The 21,587-nt window shown below is 42.6% G+C and overlaps 1 pseudogene; it reads left to right on the forward strand.

The window, feature by feature from the left end:
* The first annotated feature begins 635 nt into the window (after positions 1-635).
* Positions 636-15,740, forward strand: LOC133419756 (NACHT, LRR and PYD domains-containing protein 3-like; annotated as a pseudogene).
* The last annotated feature ends 5,847 nt before the right edge of the window (positions 15,741-21,587 follow it).

Raw genomic sequence — 21,587 nt, forward strand, 5'->3', positions numbered from 1 at the left:
CTTCTTCACATTTACAGGAACCAGACTCACGTAGAGGCCGAGACTCTTTCTGCTTGTTCAAGATTTTAAACTTCCTGTTTGTGCAGTAAAACTCACTTCACAGAAATTCATGTTTTTAATCTTAGAAACAGAAAATGAGAAAAGGCGCATGAGAGAAAGCTTCAGAGCAACTCTGATCAGCAGATACAGCTGTATCAGTGACTTCCTCCACCTCCCACTGGTTTCTGACTGCATTCAAGTGACATAAACACTAAAGAGAGGAGCAAACCAGTGCAGGATCAGCTGATCCCTGTCCAACACCAGTGATGTTAGTGTTTCCTCTGCAGATGAAGGTGTGTGTGTGAGCTGATGTGGACGTGAATTCAGCAGAATGGACCAGTGTGAGGACAGAGAAGAGGGAGTCCCTCCCTCTAAAACCTCTCTGTGTGGGGAACATGAGAGTCGGAGCAAAGCTCAGAGGTGAGATGAGAATCTCTAACTGTCCCTGACTCTTCTGCATGTCAGAGCTCAAGACTCACATCACCAAACCACATTATTACAGGAGTCAACCTGGACCTGGACCTGGACCTGAACCTGGACCTGGACCTGGAGCTGGACCTGGACCTGGACCCAGCTGTGTGTCCTTGAAGAGCAACATGTCAAAGGACGATTTTATTAACTTCAAAGGAGAGCAACGTTCTGCTGTGAAGAGGTAAGTGTATACAAAAGCTGCCAAAGATTTATGTTTAATGCTTTTTAAATAGACTGAATATTTTTATCTGTATAACTTCTTTTTCATGAGAAATATTTACATTTTCAACATTTATTTTCTATCAGGGTCCATCAGAAAACAGACTCTCTTGAAGATGAACTCAGCTGTTTGTCCTTGAAGAGCGACTGGTCAAATCACAGACTTATTAACTTTAAAGGAGACCAACATTCTTCTTCAGAGAGGTGAGATGTATTTAAACACATTCAATTTATTTAAATCAGTCTTCATGTTAGGAAATGTCCACATGTTTCTTCCTGAGTAGATCCATGTAGTCCTGGGGTCCGTTTCACAAAGCAGGTTTAGTGAAAACTCTGAGTCTGTTAACCCTGAAATGAGGGAAACTCTGAGTTTTCCATTTCACAAAGGGAGGTAAATCAAACCAGAGAGAGAGGGGTAACTCTAGCCTGTTTCACAAAGAGAGGTAACTTAAGCTCTCGGTCAGAGAGAGCTTTTCTTCAATAAACCCTGAGTTTCTCTCTGTCTCCTCCCTCAGTGGCGTCAATTCAGCCAATGGGCCTTTACGCAATACGCATCCGTTTTCTGCACCACGGACAGCAAGCGGCAGAGTAAGAGAGCAGAAAAAGTATCTGACAAACGCAATTCAACTCATTCGGTTCACTTTATTCACTATGTCAGTGCAACAATATCACAGGGACATCCGAGTTTAACTTCAAACAGTTAAAGTCCAAATGTAAAAAGGAGAGGGAGGGGCAGAAGAGAGGAAGAGAGAGAGTAAAAAAAGTCAAATATTTCCCTTAAACAGATTCATAAGAGGGTAGGGTGATTTAATATCTTACCTTAAAATGAACTTGCATAATTAATCCATCAGTGGCTAACAGCCTCGTTAATATCTTCTGCTTCTGGGGCAACATTGGACCATCACTTGCCTTCTTTCTTTCTTTTTTTTTTAAATTGCGTGGTTGTCTGCTTCCTTTTCATTTTTGTAAATTGAACACTGCAGAGCGCGCTAAAAACGAGATTGATAGCGACCACTGTCTTCAGGGACGCTGGGACATCACATTTCAAGATATGAGGGGGTACAAGTGTTGGGAAAGATAATACCTAGTGAAATCCATCATGTTGTTCTGATATGCATTTGTAGTTATTTTATATGTATTAAGTAATAGGATAAATCAATACAAATAGACACAGAGTAATTCCATAAATGTATTAAAAAGAAAACATTTACATTCTCCTCTGAAGCCGAGGTGTGGCAGCTGCCATATCCAATTGACAGCCCTGATCTAAATTTTTTTCCTGAAATATGCTCTCATACTCGCCATTCGCACGTATTAACACTTCTAACTCCAGTGGTGTGAAGTATGTGGATCTTCAGATGCAAACTAATGTTTCCTCAAAGGGATTTTGTAAATTGAAATTTTAAATAAAGTAAAAAAAAAAAGAAAAAGTATGTGGATCTTTTGTTGTTGCCATGGTGAGTCGTCGAATCGGGGCTCAATTGATGCTGGCTTTTTATAGTTGTGGCGCACGCGCTAAATTCCAGGTGAAACTACTTAGAGTTGAGTATATAAACTCTAAACCGCTGTTCTGGAACCGAAAACTCAGAGTTTCCGATCTCAGAGTAGATCAACTAAGAGTTCAGGATTAGACTCAGAGTTTGTTGAACCTGCTTTGTGAAACGGACCCCTGGACCCCTGTGGTCCTCCATCACCTGATGGTGATCTGAGCTTCCTCCTCATAGATCTTCATCTCCTGTCAGGAGCTTTTTCCTCTGGTTGACACATCTGGAGGTCTCACCTTCCAAAGGACTGATCCTGATGATGGTCCAGAGTTCCTCAGCTACTTCATGTCTCCATCAGTTGTCCATGTTCCTGATCTTGTTGTAATTTTTCACTGAGGTCACATGTACGTTCTCAGTGGATCAGCAGGACTAGTAAACCTTCAGTACCACAGCCAGTCCTCTGATGGACTGTCCTCATACAAACAGGACTTCATGGACCTTCTGCTGGTGTTTGTCTCTGTGAGGACAGACATGATGTGAGCTAATTCTTTCTGGTTCCTCCACAGAGTGGACCAGCAGAGCTCAGAGCCTCCCAGCGGTCCGTCTGTCCAGCAGCATCAGACACAGCTGGACTCCATATTTCTGGTCTGTACATGAACAACAACTGCTTCCCCATCTGTTCTGTTGATGTTTGTTTCCATGCTGCTCTCTGGAGACCAGTGGACTGTCAGTCTGTCCAACCTGGACCTGATGTTTGTCTCCGTGCTGGTCTCTGGAGACCAGTGGACTGTCATTATGTCCAACATGGGTCTGATGTTTGTCTTCATGCTGGTCTCTGGAGACCAGTGGACCGTCAGTCTGTCCAACATGGGTCTGACGTTTGTCTCCATGGTTTCAGTCTGATTGTGTCCTACATGTGGTCTTCTGTTCCAGCTGCTGGAGGACAACATTGTCCTGTTTGTGAAGAACGAGCTGAAGAAGATCCAGAGGGGTCTGAGTCCAGATTACCCAGAATCCCTAGAGCATGTGTTGGAGGGTGAGGATGAAGAGCAGAGGAGGAGCAGGGAGAGCTTTGTGAAGATCACAGTGAACTTCCTGAGGAGAATGAAGCAGGAGGAGCTGGCTAAGCGTCTGCAGAGCAGTAAGATGATTTCTCTGAACATTTAAGCTGCTGGATAAATGACCCAGAATGCCTCAGGAGATTAACAACATTCACAGATCAGCCACAACATTAAACCCACTGAAAGATGAAAGGAGGAACTATGCTCATCTTGTTCCAACAATGTTCTGCTGGAATCAGATCTGCATTATTGATACACATGAAGTTTATTTTGACCGTTGACACTCAGCTAAACATTTCTGCAGACCAGTCGCCCCCACATGGTCCCAGCACCCCCCTACAGTAGCACTATCCCTGTACAGGACAGCAGTGGACCTCAATAAACATATTTAACCTACCAACACCACAAGATAACTGGAAGATTTTAGTCCTGGTTTTCCCAGGAATCCTGCTGAACTCCAGATTGTCTTGATGGCTCTGCAGATTATTGGATCAGATCCTCTTCTGGTGTTTTGAAATCCTAAACCTGGAAAATCCACTTCACAGACACCACAACAATAACAAGAACACAACAACCCACAAACCCACAACCCATCAGGGCTGTACTGCTATCATCCTGGTACTAGAAACTCCAGGACCCCCAGATGTTCTTGTCACTTCCACATCCTGAATGTTAAGAGGTGTGTTGGTGGTAAAAGTGATTCTATTCAATATCGGACAGATCATCGTAACGTTAGAGTCGATCAGTGTCCGTTCACATCCTGACTCTTTAGGAGAATTAAGGTTAGCTTTATAAAACACTAAGGGGTAAATCCACAAAGAACAGATTGCGCCCGCAAATAGCGCTGTGAATTGCGCTGCTTTAGCGCCCGCAATTTGCCCCGCTTTAAGGTCCTATTCACAAAAGACTTTGCTCTAATGATATACCGGAGCAAACACGCCCATAAAGTTTTGCGGCTGAGTGCAATTTGCACTTGTCTGAGTGAGCGGAGCTGTTTCCAGTGTTCTCCATATTTCAGCACACAGATTGGTCCATAATGAAAACTGCAGAAATAAAAAATAAAGTCGAGCCACAGTGCCACTGAATTTCACTGAGATCTGAGATCGAGATGTTGTGGATGAGGTGGAGGACAGGAAAACCACATTATTTGGTGGTCACAGTAAAAGTAGAAAAATAAATAGTATAAAATACAGCGAGTGAGTGCAGCACGCCGTTGCTGCGCGGAACGCCGTGAGTGCCCCGGCGCAACAGGGGGGGGCATGTCCCCCCGTCTTTTCAAAATCATGTTTTTGTCCCCCCCACTTTTTACAGTTTAAAAACTAACGGTAGGATCAGCCATTAACTGCAAATCACACCCTGTGAGAAGGGCCCGGCAGACCCGCTTCACCCCCCGCTCCCCCTCCTCCTCTCCCGTCTCCCCTCAGAGCTGCTCAGGGCGGGTTTATGGTTCTGCGTCACCAACGCAGAGCCTACGGCGTAGGTGCGCGTCGCCGTGTACCCTACGCCGTAGGCTCTGCGTTGGTGACGCGGAACCATAATTTAGGCTTACACCCGCACGTAAAGGTTTCACGCGCGCGTAAAACTCATTATATATATAAAAAAATCTGTGTCCCTTTAGGGAAGAAATGAGGGGCTCCGTGGAGCCCCTAAACGCTCTAGGAAGCCCCTCATATGTTCTGTCCTAAAGCAGTGGAGGAGGTTCCCGGCGTGTCACCGCAGGTGCAGCAGCAGCAGCAGAGTCCTGACTGACGCTTCAAACACAGAGGGACACGATCAGCGCTATTTTTATTATAAGTCTGATATATATTGTGATATGTGATAAATCCTGACAAAAGGATTGCGCGGCTTTTGCGGCCGCTAAACCGGTGCAAATGAGACAAAAAGAGAGCGTCTAATTAAACCCCCTGCAAAGGGCGAATTGCTCCACAAACTGCGCTGCCAAGCAAATAGTGGCAGTCTGCACCGGTGCCATTTGCATGCATGCAAATTAGGTAATATTCATACATTCGGCGCAAAATCGCCCCCTTTCTATGCAAATAAGCCTCATTGCAAAAAGCGCCTAATTCAGAAAGGCCAGAGCTATTTGCCACACGCAAAAATAGTGGAGCAAATACCGTGTTTCAGAAGCGTGTATTAAACTGCGCGCAAACTCCTCACTCCCCGCCTGTCTCTGTTTCCACAATAAGTCCACAACCCCACTTGATCTGATTGTCTACAGTCATGTCTGAATGTAGATTTCACCCTTAATATCATTCAGTATCACACAGGCTTGAATCACATTGAAGAGAGAGAGAGAAAAAGAGCTGCAGGGGGAGTGAAAAGTGATTTTGCGTGCAGTTAATACACGCTTGAAAGACGGTATTTGCTCCACTATTTTTGCGTGTGGTAAATAGCGCTGGCCTTTCTGAATTAGGCGCTTTTTGCAATGAGGCTTATTTGCATAGAAAGGGGGCAATTTTGAGCCGAATTTATGAATATTACCTAATTTGCATGCATGCAAATGGCACCGGCGCACAATGCCACTATTTGCTTGGCAGCGCAGTTTGTGGAGCAATTCGCCCTTTGCGGGTGCTTTGTGAATTAGACGCTCTCTTTTTGTCTCATTTGCACCGGTTTAGCGGCCGCAAAAGCCGCGCAATCCTTTTGTGGATTTGGCCCTAATTGTTTTTTTTTTTCATGTGTATTCAGATGTTTCTGGTGCAGTTTGTAAAAAGCGGCTGAAGTCTAGGCTGAAGAAGAAGTACCAGTGTGTGTCTGAGGGGATTGTTAAAGCAGGAAACCCAACCCTTCTGAAGCAGATCTACACAGAACTCTACATCACAGAGGGAGGGACTGGAGAGGTCAACAATGAACATGAAGTCAGACAGATTGAAACAGCATCCAGGAAACCAGACAGAGCAGAAACAACCATTAGACAGGAAGACATCTTTAAACTCCCACCTGGAAGACATGAACCAATCAGAACAGTGATGACGAAGGGAGTGGCCGGCATCGGGAAAACAATCCTAACACAGAAGTTCACTCTGGACTGGGCTGAAGGCAGAACCAACCAGGACATCCAGTTACTGCTTCCATTCACCTTCAGAGAGCTGAATGTGCTGAAAGAGAGAACGTTCTGCTTGGTGGAACTTGTTCATCAATTCTTCACTGAAACCAGAGAAATTTGCAGCTTTGAAGAGTTTCAGGTCGTGTTCATCTTTGACGGTCTGGATGAGAGTCGACTTCCTCTGGACTTCCACAACAATGAGGTCCTGACTGATGTTACAGAGTCCACCTCAGTGGATGTGCTGCTGACAAACCTCATCAGGGGGAACCTGCTTCCTTCTGCTCGTCTCTGGATCACCACACGACCCGCAGCAGCCAATCAGATCCCTCCTGAGTGTGTCTCCATGGTGACAGAGGTCAGAGGGTTCACTAACCCACAGAAGGAGGAATACTTCAGGAAGAGGTTCAGAGAAGAGGAGAAGACCAGCAGGATCATCTCCCACATCAAGACATCACGGAGCCTCCACATCATGTGCCACATCCCAGTCTTCTGCTGGATCACTGCTACGGTCCTGGAGAAAGTCCTGGAAACCAGAGAGGGAGGGGAGCTGCCCAAGACCCTGACTGAGATGTACATCCACTTCCTGGTGGTCCAGGCCAAACTGAAGAGGGTCAAGTATGATGGAGGAGCTGAGACGGATCCACACTGGAGTCCAGAGAGCAGGAAGATGGTGGAGTCTCTGGGAAAACTGGCTTTTGAGCAGCTGCAGAAAGGAAACCTGATCTTCTACGAACCAGACCTGAGAGAGTGTGGCATCGATGTCAGAGAGGCTTCAGTGTACTCAGGAGTGTTCACCCAGATCTTTAGAGAAGAGAGCAGCCTCTACCAGGACCAGGTCTTCTGCTTCATCCATCTGAGTGTCCAGGAGTTTCTGGCTGCTCTTCATGTCCATCTGACCTTCATCAAGTCTGGAGTCAACCTGCTGGAGGAAGAAAGAAAGACAGAGACTCAGCTCTATCAGAGTGCTGTGGACAAGGCCTTACAGAGTCCAAATGGACACCTGGACTTGTTCCTCCGCTTCCTCCTGGGTCTCAAACTGGAGACCAATCAGACTCTCCTTCAAGGTCTACTGGAACCAGAACAAAGAAGATCACAGAACAATCAGGAAACAGTTACATACATCAAGAAGAAGATCAGTGAGGACCTGTCTGCAGAGAAAAGCATCAACCTGTTCCACTGTCTGAATGAACTGAACGATGGTTCTCTGGTGAAGGAGGTCCAACGGTACCTGAGGTTTGGACTTCTCTCCACAGTTAAACTGTTTCCTGCTCAGTGGTCGGCTCTGGTTTTCATCTTACTGTCATCAGAAGATCTGGAGGTGTTTGACCTGAAGAAATACTCAGCTTCAGAGGAGGTTCTACGGAGGCTGCTGCCAGTGGTCAAAGCCTCCAAGAAAGTTGTGTAAGGACGAACACGGACACATCTGTTTTAGTTACAATCACATTTTGTGTTCTTGGAGGAAACCAGTTAAATTCACTGTTCAACTAAGTTCAGTTTCGTGTGGGACCAGTTCTCATCAATGATTCATCTCAGGAAACTTTACATGCAGAGAAGAGAAATGCAGCTTTGATCAAGACTGTAGTGCAGCAACACTTATTGATTAATAGTTGAATCGATCAGTATTCATTTAAATTCTATGATTCATTCATTTTTTTAATTAAATAATCAATGTTTAAATTCCATGATTATTTCTCTTTAATCTCCTCTGCAGGTTGAGTGGCTGTAACCTCTCAGGGGACATCTGTGCAGATCTGTCCTCAGTTCTCAGCTCTCAGTCCTCCAGTCTGACAGAACTGGACCTGAGTAACAACCACCTGCAGGATTCAGGACTGAAGAAGCTGTGTCCTGGACTGGAGAGTCCACACGGTCACCTGGAGTCTCTCAGGTCAGAATCCACCAAGTGTTCAAATGTGGACCGTTAGAACTGTGGCTGATATTGAAGGATTGTTGATGAGAGTTTTAGTAACTGTAACTGGGTCCAGATCAGGTTGAAGCGCTACAGACACAGTACACTACAGTACACTAAGACCAGGATACCCGAGTCCTCACCAAGACAGAAAGTGGACCACGTAACTCCAGGTCTTAGATCTCTGAACGCTATGAAAAAATGGCGGAAGCTACGGCCGGCGGAGTTAAGCCTGAATTATGGTTCTGCGTTAAATCGACGCAGACCCTACGCCGTAGGGTACGGCATAGCCTACGGCGGACCCTACGCCGTAGGCTATGCGTTTGTGTAACGCGGAACCATAAATCAGTCTTTACCCCATGTCATGCATGTGATGCGAGCGAGCGTCAAAGACAAAATTAATTCCATTGCTTTATTTTCTATTGGACTGTCCTAACTGGCCGTAGCGACGCAACGCTGTGCAGGACGACGCAGTGCGCCATTTTGAGGTGAACATTTGTCGGATGCAGGCTTCTATTTAGCTTGCGTTGAAAGCTGGTTGAAAGCGCTGTAGGACGGTCACGGATGGGGAACGGCTGATCCAGTTAGTTGAAATGAGAAGTTATCTCTATGATACTTCCTCATTTCACTAGAAAAACCTCAATAAAGTGGTAGCTGGCTGGAGGGAGATGGACAGAAAGCGTCCGATGTCACACAGTGCAATGCGATAGTTGGACGCTTGCATGCAGTTACACAGTTTTATAGTTGTGGGCGTGGTTTCATGCATTGGAGGCCAACCTCTGCACCTGTCGTGACGTCACGACAGGAGCAGAATCTGAAGGGCTCGTAGAAGTCACAAGACACTGGATGGCTCATCCGGGCGGCTGTATAGACACTGCAGAATTTGGTTGGTTTCCTTCTTCTCTGAGCTGGCAGGCTGAGGGGAGACCACTTTATATATGTTAAAGCAAGAAAAAATGTGTTTTTCATAATAGGTCCCCTTTAAGTCAAATTGAACATTTTTTTATTTCCTGCTGCATTCCAGTAATCTCCCATAATGCACTGATACCGTTATTTCTTGCATCTCATTTGTTTCATTCTATTTTTAACTTGTCTACCTGTCTTTAATTTCTGCTTTTAAACTCTTTTACTTTTTAATGTAACTTCTAAAAATGTTCTTATGTAAAGCACTTTGAGTTGTCTTGTTCATGAAATGTTAAACAAATAAACTTTCCTAAATAACCTAATGATCTCTCTTTAATCTCCTCTGCAGGTTGAGTGACTGTAACCTCTCAGGGGACATCTGTGCAGATCTGTCCTCAGTTCTCAGCTCTCAGTCCTCCAGTCTGACAGAACTGGACCTGAGTAACAACCACCTGCAGGATTCAGGACTGAAGAAGCTGTGTCCTGGACTGGAGAGCCCACACTGTCACCTGGAGTCTCTCAGGTCAGAATCCACCAAGTGTTCAACTGTGGACCGTTAGAACTGTGGTTGATATTGAAGGATTGTTGATGGGAGTTTTAATAACTGTAACTGGGTCCAGATCGGGTTGAAGGAGCTACCGACAGTTGGTCAGAACTTTATTTCAGTGATCAGGGGTGTTTTTTTCTTCCTTTAATTGAAGAGTATCAACAAGTTTGTCCACATGTTAACATCTATAAGGTCCCCTCTCTAATCTTATTTCTTTATCAATAAAAGTTCTCAAATAAGACGTTTATGTCAGACTTTGAAATGTTTCCTATTTAATATTTAATTTGTTTCCATAAAATGATCAAACTGGAGCACCAATAACTGTCAAATGGTGACGACCTCAGCAGCAGAAGTGATGACGTGATGTTTATTCAGCTCAAATGAAGCTCATTAAAGTGATCTTTAAACACAGCTGACTTATTTGGTAGTAAAACTGACTAAAGTGTTGAGGACAAACACGTCGGTCATGGAGTGTGATGTCACATGTTCAGGTCACATGATGCTCTTCACACGTCCCTCCACATCTGGATGCTGTCGGCCTCAGCAGCAGCGGGACTCTTTGTATGTTTGTAGTATTTTTTATTTATTACTATTTTTATTCTCCTTCTTCTTCTTATCATTATTATTGTATATACTGTTTATAGTGTTTTTTATTATTATTATTATTATTATTATTATTATTATTATTATTATTATTATTATTATTATTATTATTATTATTATTATTATTATTATTGTGTGATATTGTGTGATATTGATGCCTCTTGTGTTTTGCACTATCCCCTTTGCTGCTATAATCTGGGAATTTCCCCTCTGGGGGACTATTAAAGGATTTCTTATCTTATCTTATCTTATGTTGATGTTCATCCACAAGTTTAGTCCAGGCTGAAACGTCTCAGCAACATTTGTTGGATTCAGGGTGAATTCCAGTGTTTCTGCTGATCCTCTGACTTTTCCTTCAACACCATCATCAGGTGAACACGAGGACCTGTTACCTATCCACTTCGTGCCTTGTGGCACATAAGGCCTCAACAGAGCTCCCCCACTTCTGATGGTCGGCTGCTGCAGTCTTCACTTCCAGCCATGATTTCCATCCTCCTTCCCTTTTCTCCTTCTCGACGATACGTCTCCAGGTGGTCTTTGGTCTTCCCTGTCTTCTCTTCCCTTCTGGTGCCCAGGTCATTGCTATGTTGCAGTCGTTGTTGTGGTCTTGCCGCAGTATGTGCCCAATCATCTTCCATCTTCGCAACTTCACCTCATTGCTGAGTGGTCTCATATCAACTCTTTCCAGCAGTTGTATATTACTGATGAGATCCTGCCAACTTATTCAGAGTATTCTTCGTAGGCATCTATTATGAAATACGTCGACAGCCTTGTTGTCTTCTTTGTTCATTTTCCAGGTCTCGCATCCGTATAGTAATACTGGTACTACTAGTTTCTTGTACAACCTCAGCTTTATTCTTCTGGTGATGCTGTTAGAGCTCCAGGTCTTCCAAAGTCTGACAAATGCTCCTCTCGCTTTCGACAGTCTATTCTTTAGGTCCTTCATTGCGCCTCCCTCTTTACAAACTATGGCTCCTAAATAGGTGAACTGGTCTACTTCCTCGATGTCTTGCCCATTGATTTGGATTTTCTCCTGATTTCTTGCGTGAATCCTCATAGTTTTTGTTTTTTGTGTATTGATCCTGAGTCCTACTCGCTTGGACTATTCATTCATCTGTGTTGTTTTATTCTGCATATGTCGTTTTGTGGAGGAGAGCAATGCTACGTCGTCCGCGAAGTCCAGGTTGTCGAGTCTTGATGTCAGCTTCCAGCGAATTCCATTTTCTCCTTTTTTAACTGTCTGACGCATTATCCAATCCATTACTATTAAGAACAAGAAGCCGGACATGTTGCATCCCTTTTTCACGCCGGTTTTAAGGTTGAACCACTCGCATATTTCTCCGTGGTCTTCCACTGCACACTGGAAGTCTTCATAAAACGATTGGACCATTCTCACAATCTTCTCCAGGATTCCATACTTCCTCATTATGATCCACAGGCTTTCATGATGGACGGAGTCGAAAGCCTTTTCGAAGTCTACAAAATTAATGAATAGTGTTGCTTGCCACTCATTAATCTGTTCGAAGATGTTTCGCAGTATGAATACTTGCTCAGTTGTTCCCCTACCTGTCCTGTATCCTGCTTGTTCTTTCCTTAGTCTGCAGTAGATTCCATTTCTTATGCGATCCACAATAATTCTTCCGAGTACTTTTCCTACTACTGACAGCAGGGTTATGCCTCTTGAATTCTTGCACTCCTTAAGATTACCCTTCTTTGCTATTTTGATAATGAGGCCCCTCTTCCAGTTTGTTGGTATCTTCCCATTTCTCCATATCTTTCCCAACAGTTGATGGACTTTCCTTGCTGAGAACTCTACATCCGCTTTCAACAGCTCAGCTGTGATGTTATCGATTCCCGGTGCTTTCCCATTCTGTAGTCTTTTTATCGTCTCTCTGACTTCGCTCAGTGTTGGTTCATCAATTGTGATTTCTTCAATTTCGTTTTTGAACTCGCATTCATCATCTTTAGTTATTGGATTTATTGGCTCTGCTCTGTTCAAGACCTCCCTGAAGTGTTCTGTCCATCTCGATTTTATTGCCTCTCTTCCGCTAATGAGGTTCCCATCCCTGTCCAGCACTGCTGTGCTCTGCCTGGGTCTCTCATTGCACAGTGTTCTTGTGAGCCCGTACAGCGTCTTCATGTGTTGTTTCCTTGCAGCGTTTTCAGCTTCACTTGCAATGTTTTCCACCCATTTCCTCTTGTCTGCTTTGATGCTTCTCTTAACCTCTCTGTTCTTCTCTGCGTACTTCTCTCTTAGCTGGTTTTTGAGTCTTTCAGAACGTGTACCCAGGATTTTCTTGTTTATGGCATCCCTTTGTTCCACAAGCCTCCACGATTCTTCACCGATCCATGGCTTCTTCTTTTTCTGAGGTCTTCCCAAGACTGCTTCAGCCACTTCCCTGTAAGCCTTCTCCATTATTCGGGCGTCACGATCCACCTCTTCATCTCCAACTTCTCCCTGCTCTTCCTCCTCAAGGAATTTGTACCGGTTTCTTAGGCTGATAGCAAAGGTCTTCAAGATGTTTTCTTCTTTCAGCTTTGCGGTGTCATACTTCACTCTGGTGGCTTTATTTTCCTTTGGTTTTTTCTTCAGTTTCAGCTTGATTCTTGAGCACACAAGATAGTGGTCACTTCCAATATCTGCAGACCTGTGTACTCTTGTATATTCTACTGAGTTCCTGAAACGCTTGTTGATGAGTGTGTGGTCAATTAGATTTTTGGTTTTACCATCTGGAGATACCCACGCTTTGTGTATGTCTTTATGTGGGAACAGGGTTCCTGTTATGACTAGCTCGTTCATGTTGCACATTTCGCACAGCCTTTCTCCGTTGTTGTTCCTCCTCCCGAGCCCATGCCCATGATCCTTGCATACTCTTGGTGTTCATCTCCTACCTTCGCATTCATGTCTCCTGTCACGATCAACATGTCATGCTTGTTCCTGCTGTCGATTATATCTTGGAGTCTCATGTAGAATACGTATATTTCACTTGTTCTTCTGCATCTTCTGTTGGTGCGTAGATGTGTATGAACGTAAGCTTGATGTGTCGTGAATGATATCTGGCTTGGATGATTCTTTCGTTGACTGGAGTCCAATCAATCAGTGCTCTTGCTGCTGTTTTCGACATCGGTATTCCTACACCTTGCCTGTGGTTGCCGTTGCCTCTTCCCGAATAGATGATAGTTTCTCCTTCTCCTTCTTCCTTGTCCCGTCCAGTGTGTTTAGTTTATTCCCATTATATCAATCCCTCTCGTAGTCATTTCTCTTGCTGCCAGTGATACATTGCCGCTTGTGTAGAGTGTTCGCACGTTCCAGTTCCCGATCATCATGGTGTTTCTTGGGTGCGGCAGTGGCTTGTTCGGCCCAAGGGCGTCCTCATGTTCTGGTCGGCTTTGGCCTCTGCGCGTCATAATGTCTCTCCGATTGTGAAGACTGGCCACAATGTTCCCCAGGTGTGTTCTTGCTCTGTTTGTGGTTTCTGTAATAGTGTATTTTTTTACGGGAGCGGGTTATCGGCCCTCAGCCCAACCCCCAACCTGGAGGACCAGGGGATCACTCTTTGTCCGGCCTCTACCCTTCGACGTGTTCGGCATGGGAGACCCTACCAGTACTAGACTCCAGCCAACATAGCTCTAGAGGTCATGGATACACGCAAACCACCCCACCACGATAAGGTGGTGATCCCGGCGGGGGGTGGGAACACGAGGACAGAGTCAGCTTTAGTCTCAGAGCAGTTCTCTCAGAGTCTCTGCATGTGTTTTGTGTTGTGTGTCTGCAGGCTGTCAGGCTGTCTGATCTCAGAGGAAGGCTGTGCTTCTCTGGTCTCAGCTCTGAGCTCCAACCCCTCCCATCTGAGAGAGCTGGACCTGAGCTACAACCATCCAGGAGAGTCAGCAGGGAAGCTTTTGTCTGCTGGACTGGAGGATCCCCGATGGAGACTGGACAATCTCAGGTATGAAGACAGAAGGACATCAGTGTGCTGGACTCTTCATGTTGATGTGAACATCATCTTTGTGGCTCTCTGGCTTTGAACAGAGATCGTTGAGCAGATGGAGCTGCTGCAGCTCATCTGGTGCTGCAGCAGAGCTGATAGATGCGGTTCACAACTCTGAGCCGTTCTTTACCCAGTTAACATCCCAGAACCACAGCAGTGTGGTTTTCAGGCCCATCACAGCACAATAACAGCTGCACCTTCATTCATCCATGACATGGTCTCCTCCTGGTGCTGATTCAGCAGAGATGAAATCAGATGAAAAGAATGTGTTCAAACGGTGCTTCAACGTGACGACCACTGGACAGGACTTTCGAGTTGCTGCATTCAAGTGCATCTGTCGGAGTGTTGGACTGTTCCTTCATCAGTGTGTGAGAGCCACGCAATGTCCATGTTTGCTTAAAGAGACTGTGCTGGTCTAACACCCCTCCTCCTTTCAGGGTGGAGCCTGCTGGACAACGATGGTTGACACCAGGTCTGAGGAAGTGTAAGTGTGTTTTTATTTCATTCACACATTCAGCCATCTTCACACTGACACATCACTGATTCATGAGTCCATCAATGATCAATGACAGATCAATAATAACTGCAGCTGGGTTGTTGGTTCTCTCCATCAGATTCCTGTCAACTCACCATCGACACAAACACAGTCAACAACAACATCAAACTGTCTGACAACAACAGGAAGATGACACATGTGAAGGAGGATCAGCCATATCCTGATCATCCAGTCAGGTTTGATTTCTGGCCTCAGCTGCTGTGTAGAGAAGTTCTGATGGGGCGCTGTTACTGGGAGGTCCAGTGGAGAGGAACAGTTTCTGTATCAGTGAGTTACAGAAGAATCCGAAGGAAAGGAAACTCTCATGACTGTTGGTTTGGAAGGAACGATCATTCCTGGAGTCTGAACTGTTATGATGATGGTCGGTACGATGTCTGTTACAATAACAGAGAAACATCTTCCTCCTGCTCTTCCTCAGTCTCTGACAGAGTAGCAGTGTATGTGGATGTTCCTGCTGGAACTCTGTCCTTCTACAGCGTCTCCTCTGACAGACTGATCCACCTCCACACCTTCAAAACCACATTCACTGAACCTCTCTATCCTGGGTTCAGGCTCTGGTATTATTCTGGTTCTTCAGTGTCTCTGTGTTGAGTTCAGTCTCAAGAGTTTCCTCCTGTCAGAGAAACTGTCTCTGTTGGACAGATAGTTGAGTCTGTACATGTCTGTCTCTGTTTCCACCAGAACACCCGAATCACATGTTGCTGGAACTGTTCTAAATGATTCCTTGGAAACTTCTTCCTCTTCCAGTCCTATAAAGGTGGAAGCTGCCGTTATTCCACAATCCACATGTTGTTCTTCTATCTGTTTCCAGTCAGAGCTTCACAGTGAACAGCAGCATGTTGTTTCTCTGCAGCTCAGTTCAGCTGAGATCATTCAGTTCATGTCAACTGCAGTTAGTTTGCTGCACATGTGACCAACTGTGATGTCAGAGAGGAATCACTGAGCTGCAATCAACCAAGATGAAGTTACAACCTGCTGACAGATCTGAGCACAAGGTTGCCGTGCAGCCAGGGTTCATCCTGGTCTTTATTCACACCACTTCCTGTTCCAGCCATGACATCACTACTGGACTGTCAGGTCTCTGTCATGGTAAAGTGTTTGTTTGTGTGTGAGCTCTCACCAAGATGAATAAGATGATCCATCCATCATCTAGAACTGCTTCTTCATGTTCAGGGTCCCGGGGGTTGGCCTTGTTGATTTTAAATGTACTAAAATGATTTTTATGTACATTTGTCAGTAGAAGGAGAAATCAACAACAATAATGTGCTTCTATGGTTCCTAGACTGTAGAAGAAGAACTGGACAACCCTCCATGATGTCATCTGTAACGTTGTTTTCAGCTCTCCTTTTCTCACCTAATGATTCAGTGAGTCAAGAAAACTGTTTGGAAATAAGATGTTTTAATTGCACCCACAGATTTTATGCTCCATCGTCCACTGGATCACATCTCTACCAAATCTGTATTTCTGTAGATACGAAATATAATCAGCTGTTTTCCTCCATCAATAGCTGTTTCAGCATCTAGAGTGCAGACTGCAGCTCTGGGAGGTAGTTTTGTGGATTACTGAACAATATTAAAGTGTTTATGATGTCACCACATGAGTGTTGGTTTGTCTTTAAGCCGCTTAGATAAATGTCATTCTGGTTGCTGCCATCGTATCCGTACAAGTCAACCATCAACATCGATGCCAACTACTGTCCATAGATGCAAAAGGGGAACAAGTCCTGGTGTCAGCCTCCGTACAACCTGACTGGAACATGTTTATGACCAAATAAATGTTGGAAACAGCCATATCCAGACCTGCAGTTCTTCTGTTGACCACTAGGGTCCAGATCCCGACCTGCAGTTCGTCTGTTGACCACTAGGGTCCAGATCCAGACCTGCCAGATCATAATCGTACAATTTTAAAGCTTAAATAACAAAATAATACATCTCTTTGTGCAGTTATCTTTTATTAGAGATTTCTGAAACCACTTAAGTGTTTTCACCTTTTCTTGAGCGCTGCTGACCAAAACTGCAGGATGCCAGTCAGGCGCGTTTCCGTTATCTTGAGATTCGGGAGAAAACCCAGATATCCAAACAGAAATCCTGTAATGGAGACAGAACTAATTCAAAAATCTCCAGATTATCCAATAAACCTTTTTACGTTTCCAGGAGGTGGTTTTTCAGCTAATAATCCAGGTTAGTGTCAAAGTGGAAAACAGATAATCAGTAGAAACACCGATCCTATGGAAGTAAATCTGTTCCATCAGATTTTGAACTTTACAAGTCTTTGAATTTCACCCAAGAAGATTTTATCCAGCAAATTAATTTATATAAATTTTCACATCTGGAAGATCCTCCTTCGGTGAGGTTTAACGTTTTATATCTCCCAATTATCTTCTTCTTGACGCCACTTAATAGATCAAAGCAACTTTTCTTGCGATTTAATTTTTTTCTTTTCATGTGGTGTTCAGCCATTGAAACATATGTTAGTTAGTTTTTCAAGCAAAAGTTTTCAGTTTTTTCAGTTTTCAGTTTTTTTTGGATGGTGAAAATTCTCTCAACAATCCATTTGATATAGCTCAAAGATTTAATGTTTTTTTTGTTAATATTGGTTATGAATTGGCAAATAAAATTTCTACTTGTCATGGTAATCCACTGGATTTTATTTCTAAAAATGTTCCTATTATTTCGTCATTCAAGATCCCAAATATTCAAGAAATAAGAGACATAATTGATTAACTAAAAACGTTCATGACAATATTCCAACACAGTCTCACTCCCGACTCGTCAAAAACCGACGCTTGGTCAGGACCATTTAGCGACACCTACTGACGCAAAAGGTACCCATCTGCGTCTCTTTCAGACGCAAGTACAATACAATTGACTCCAATGTAATCCCGTCTGCGGCTATATGTGACGCAGCGCAGGTGATCACTGCGAGCGGTTTCCTCATTCCTCTTTATAAAAATTGCATATACTTCAATTTAAAAGTGTGGTTTGATGACATTTCTAGCGATAAATATGCATTTTTTTCCCCACAATCTCTCTTCAGTGAGTGTATATCATGCATGGTTTATTAATCGTTTATTAATCCATCCTACTGCGGGTATACTGAACTAAATGCTCTACGTTTGATCCGATGTTTCGGGGATCAGAAGAGCCGCCGCCCCCGGGGAGCGGCAGCAGTTCACGGCCGGGGGGACAGACGTGATCGCCTGGTCAACCCACGCCATCTTCCCGGGGAGAAACCTGCAGCTCGGTGGAGCATTACCGCTGGTTGAAATAAATCATTTAGGAAGATAAATGTTGGTTTAATAGATGAAATCTAACAGTTGTAGCTGCCACATTAGTTTGTCTGAATATAAAGTGAAGCTTCATGTTTTTACTAGATAGATAGATAGATAGATAGATAGATAGATAGATAGATAGATAGATAGATAGATAGATAGATAGATAGATAGATAGATAGATAGATAGATAGATAGATAGATAGATAGATAGAAAGAGAGAAAGAAAGAAAGAAAGAAAGAAAGAAAGAAAGAAAGAAAGAAAGAGAACGAACGAACGAACGAACGAACGAACGAACGAACGAACGAACGAACGAACGAACGAACGAACGAACGAACGAACGAACGAACGAACGAACGAACGAACGAACGAACGAACGAACGAACGAACGAACGAACGAACGAACGAACGAACGAACGAACGAACGAACGAACGAACGAAAGAAAGAAGAAGAAAGAAAACATGAAGCACTTTATATTCAGACAAAACTACAAACTACAGACAAAACAAAGCTACAACTGCTAGATAATTATATATATATATATATATATATATATATATATATATATATATATATATATATATACATACATCCAGTACTCGAGTTTAAAAGAAAATCGGGGGGATGGTAGATTTTATCATATGAGGGCAGATAATTTGTGCTGATTACAAATAATATAATATACTACAAATAATGGCACTGACCGAAGCACCTGTAGAAATGCTGCAGAAATGACATAGCAGCAGTTAAATGCATCACTGGAAAAAACAACAATTTTCACCTGTTTCAAGTAGATTTTCACTTAAAATAAGTAGAAAAATCAGCATGTGGAACAAGATTTTATTGCTTGTAATGAGAAGATAAATCTTGTCACATTGGCCGATTTTTCCTACTTATTTCAAGTGAAAATTTACTTGAAACAGGGGAAAATTGTCAAATAAGTTATTTTTCTGATGTTATTTTTCTCGTCATGACTAAATGTTGAAATAGCAATAAAACCACATTCATTGATGAAATCACATAAGGGATGGAAAGGGGGGATGATTTTGACCGTTTTTATTTCAGGGGGGGCGCCATTCCCCCCTCATCTCGAGTACTGTGTATATATATATATATATATATATATATATATATATATATATATATATATATATATATATATATATATATATATACATATATACATATATATAAATATATATATATATATATATATATATATATATATATATATATATATATATATATATATATATATATATATATATATATACATATATACATATATACATATATATAAATATATATATATATATATAGATAGATAGATAGATAGATAGATAGATAGATAGATAGATAGATAGATAGATAGATAGATAGATAGATAGATAGATAGATAGATAGATAGATAGATAGATAGATAGATAGATAGATAGATAGATAGATAGATAGATAGATAGATAGATAGATCGATCGATCGATCGATCGATCGATCGATCGATCGATCGATCTATGTATTATAGATTATTGATTATTGATACTGGAGCCCCCAGAAGCAGCGCTGCCGCACTGTCGGTACATCAAAGCTGTCACAATTTTAATAAATGTATTAAAATGAACATATCAGTCTATTGAATTTCATTTTATTATTAACAAAGTTCTTCTCCTCCTTGTCCATACGCTCTCTTTGCATCTCTTATTTATTTCAGCTCCTGCACAAATTCTCTGTCAAAACACAGCAATGAAAAGTAGTTATTTCATGAAAATACAACAAACTCCCGATATATAACGTTGTCATAACACTTAAATCACTTTTATTTACCTAGCCAGCACGCTAAGATAGCTAACAAAAACCTAACATACTATTAAAGACCTAACTTAAATCCTTTTTGGGCAAGATTTGGCCGCCCACTGAAGAGGCTTCGTCGGCAGATCATCAGATTATCAGCACCTTGGTGTCTGCTCTGTCTCCAATAACAACAAATAGATTGATAGAAGTTATATGTTGTTTTCTTCTTGACAGCTTTCTATCGTTAACAGTTACGTTACTTTAGCCGACTTAACGTTACGTTATCGCTTTGTATTAACGTTATTAAGACAAATATGCCAAGTTCTACATTCATTACAAATATGCAACGTAGCTTTGTCACAATTTTTAATCGTTGTCCTTACACTAAATTGAATTAAAAAAGTTATATAATCACGTTACTTACTTAGGTCTGGTCGCCGCTGTTTTGTATTGCACTTGTGTTTTCTCAATAAAGCTTTGAAAAAAAAGCACTTCCCAGAGCTTCCGGTTTTCCTTTGTTTTTGAGTGAATACAGACTACCGCTGCCTGCTGGTATGGAGGGGAATTACCTCTCACGCATGCGCAGAACGTACGTGCTAGTCAGCCCGTCGGGTGTCGTCTTTGCAGTGTGTTCAAAGAGCCCAACCCAGCCCGACACAGGCGACGCAAGCCGACACAGCAGTCGGACGAGAGCGGGGGACGTCGGGTTGGTGTGTCCTCGGCTTTAAGCCGAGGATACAGGATTCATGCAAAATTAATATTGAGTCTGCTAGTATGCCTCAGGTGTCAACTACAAGATTCCTGGGTATTATTGTTGATGAGAGTTTGAGTTGGAGAGAAAAAATTGATTGGGTTACCAAAAAAGAAAAAAAAATCAATGAATCCATTGGCATTATAAGGCGTGTCAGTCATCTTGTCACGACGAGTTGTCTCCTTACACTTTATTATTGTTTTATTTATCCTTATCTCTCATATTGTAATATAGTTTGGGCAAATACTTTTCCTACAACTCTTCACAAAATTCTGGTCCTACAGAAACATTTTGTTAGGATTGCAACTCGATCAGAGTCACACGCTTCATCTACTCCTTTATTTCACAAACTCCAGATTCTTACTATTTATGATATCAATATTTTTCAGATATGCGTTTTTATTTATAAGCTAAATTCAAGTGAAGGGAATATTCCTGGACAGTTCAAGATTTACTTTAAATTAAACTCACAGGTTCATTCTTATTCAACTCGACAATCCTCAGATCTTCATCCTCCTAAATCTCTCACTTGCAGACATCAATTTTCGGTGAGATTTAGGGGCACTAAATTGTGGAATGATTTTTCCTACTTGGCAAAGAGCTCTTCCTCTTTGAATGTTACAAAAGATGTTTGAAGGACCACTTGACTGCTGTTTTGTAACTGTTTTCCCAATGTAAGGTTGTACATGTATCCATGTTCTGTTTTTTTTTTTGTTTCACTCATAGTGACATGTACCGTCTTATTTGCTCAGGAGTCAATATAAGTAATATAAGTTGTAAAAACAATATCCCATGCACACTCACACACACTTATTGTTTTGTCTTTATTCTTTATTATTTATATATTGCATTATTAGTTTGCCATCACTTTTGTGTAGTTATACTTTTTGTTTTTGTATGGTAATCTTGTATTCTTTATAACACATGAAATTTTAATATCTTCGGT

This window comes from Cololabis saira, chromosome 19, assembly GCF_033807715.1.
Source record: "Cololabis saira isolate AMF1-May2022 chromosome 19, fColSai1.1, whole genome shotgun sequence".
Classification (NCBI taxonomy): Eukaryota; Metazoa; Chordata; class Actinopteri; order Beloniformes; family Belonidae; genus Cololabis; species Cololabis saira.